Raw genomic sequence first — 3,108 nt, forward strand, 5'->3', positions numbered from 1 at the left:
TTGTTCCGTAGAGATCCCTAAGTTATGTTATTATCCCTATTCAAGACTAATAACGTCTAATCCCTAGATTGAATAATTGAGACCTTTCTCTAATTAACACCCTAGGGTTGCATTAACTCGATCTATGGATGCCCTTATTAGGTTTCACCCTAATCCGGCAAAATCTTGTCACCCTATGTCTAGGCGCGCAAACAACTCCGCTTAATTATGACACATGTACTCTTAGACAGGGTCTATTCCTCCTCTGAATAAGAGCTTATCTTGAATTAGTATCCTAAGATATCAAAACAAGAATTAAGAACACATAATTAAGAACAAGTTAAATATTTATCATACAATTTAGAAAATAATAACAAGATTCATCTTAGGTTTCATTCCCCTTAGGTATTTAGAGGTTTCAGTTCATAACTAAATAAGAAAACATCTCAGAATAATAAAGAATACAAAACATAAAGAAAACCCAAAACTCCTGAAGGGGAAATTGAGGAGAGATCTTTAGTCTTGATGGTGAATCCGGCTTCTAAGATGGATCAATCGGCTTCCTTGGAGTAACTCCTTACTCCCTATTCTCTGTCTCTTTTTCTTCCTCCTCTAGGGTGTATTTATAGGCTTTGGAATGCCTAAGAGCCCTCAAAATTAGCCATTTCCGAATTGGACTCAACTTGGGCTCGGCAGGGACACGCCCGTGTGCGATTACTTTAGGCCATGCTCGAGCCTGCCAAATTGACACGGTCGTGTGGTATGCACGTGTGAGGAGGTCTAGGCCATGTTGATTTCTAACTTTGGCCCATTTTCTCTATTTTTGGCCCGCTTCTCGTTCCTTTTGCTCTCCTATGCTCTCCTAAGTATAAAACATAAAATTAAAGCATTAGGAGCATCGAATTCGCCAATTCTAATGGGAAATCATGCATAAAATGTGTTAAACATGGGGTAAAAATATGTATAAATTACGGTTTATCAAGAGGTGTTACAAGTAGAGTTGGGTTGAGACTTGGTATGCATTAAATGTTGACTCGGTCATCTTACTGGAATTGCCATGGCATACAAGTTGGCAAAGTGTCTAACCTTTTGCCCCGACAAAGCTTCACTCATTTATTTCTTTCTCCATATCCTGCACCTGCGAAACCACCAAACACAACCTTTCCATATGCAATTAAAAGTAACAAATAATAATATTTAAACATCGTCCAAGCTTCTTATGCAATGTTTTAAAAATACTAAAATACATTTTAAAAATGCTAAAATACTATCCTAAAATGCAATTAAGCTCACTTAAGTACAGACAATTGACCCAGTCTAAAGGCATGAATTTTAACTATTTTCAAGAGTTATCATTATCCTCATCATGGGATTCCACATTGCATCCAGCTGGATACGTTTTATAACGGTCTCAACACACACACAAGATTGATGATAGATACTTCTACGAAGGTGCTCTCTTGTCAAAGTCTTATAATGATGCTTACGAATTCATCGAGAGGATTGCTGGTAACAACTATTAATGACAAACAAATCAAGCAATATCAGAAAGACGTGTAGTCGGAGTACATGAAGTTGATGCCCTCACTTCACTCTCACCTCAGGTATCGTCTATCTCTTCAATGTTAAAATAGTTTACCACTAATGGTGTGAATAATTTTGCATCTCAAACATTGAGTCAATTCGATGTAGTTTCCTACATAGATTGTGGGGGTAGCCATTCTTTTGAGAATTTTCCATCAAATCTCGAATCAGTTTATTACGTAGGGAATCAACATAAAAATAGAAGTGGACAAGGACCGCAATCCAACCTATAATCTTTCATGATGAAACCATCCAAACCTTTCTTGGAGTAACCAAGGAAATGGACCAAACAACACCTACATGTAGCATAGACCAAGCCAATCCCAAGGGTTTAATAAGCAAGTTCCTAAACCACCTCAAGTTGAATCATCAAATAGTTTGGAGTACTTTTTGAAGGTGTACATGGTGAAGAATGACACCCTAATCCAGAGTCAATCAATAACACTAAAAAATTTAGAGAAGCAAATAGGTTAGTAAGCTATGAAGCTTCGTAATAGACCATAAGGAGTCTTGCCAAGCGACATAGAAAATCCAAAGAATTTGGTTAAGAACCCAAGGAAGTTGTGGTAAGACTTTGGAACCCAAGGAAGTTGTGGTTGAAGATGAACCTATTGAAGAGGAGGAAAGTCAACCAAAAGTTGAAATTCCTACACGAGAAGAGCCAGAACTTACAAAGTGTAATGAGGTAAAATCTAAACTAGTGAATTCTGATAAGCTAACATCTTCTTTAGATGCAGATTTATCTCCTCAGAAAAGTTATCCAGTCCAATCCAAAGTTCCATCACCTCTGTATCCTAAAAAATTCCAACCAAATAAGCAGAAATAGGAGGTGCAATTTAAGAAGTTTTTGGACGTTCTACAGCAACTTCACATCAATATCTTGTTGGTAGAGGCTTCAGAAAAAATGCCCAACTATGTTAAGTTCATGAAAAACATCCTATGCAAAAAGAAGAGACTTAGTAAATATGAGATTGTCACTTTAACGAAGGATTGCAGTGCATTCTTATAGAACAAGCTACCTTCGAAACTGAAGGACCTTGGAAGCTTTATTATACCTTTTAATATTGGAGAATCTTACTGTGGTAAAGCTTTGTGCGACTTAGAAGCAAGCATCAACTTGATGCCCAAATCTATTTTCAAGCTATTGGGAATAGGTGAAGTAAGACCCATGACTATGAAATTGCAGCTAGTGGATTGATCTTTAGTATACCTCGAAGGAAAGATCGAGGATGTTTTGGTAAGAGTTGATAAATTTATTTTTCCTGTTGAATTCATTGTCTTAGATTTTAAAGTAGAGAAGGAAGCTTTGATCATCCAATGACAACCTTTCCTAGCCATGGGAAGAACATTAATAGACGTGCAAAAAGGTGAACTCACCATGAGATTTCAAGACGATCAGGTAATGTTTAACGTTCTTAAAGCGATAAAATTTCCTGATCCAATTGAAGAATTTTCAGTGATGGAAGAGTTAGAAACTTAAGTTTCTATAGAATGGGAGAAAAATTTTGTAGAGGACCCATTCGAGAACACTTTAGGGTCTGAGCC

This window comes from Gossypium hirsutum, chromosome A01 (assembly GCF_007990345.1).
Source record: "Gossypium hirsutum isolate 1008001.06 chromosome A01, Gossypium_hirsutum_v2.1, whole genome shotgun sequence".
Lineage (NCBI taxonomy): Eukaryota > Viridiplantae > Streptophyta > Magnoliopsida > Malvales > Malvaceae > Gossypium > Gossypium hirsutum.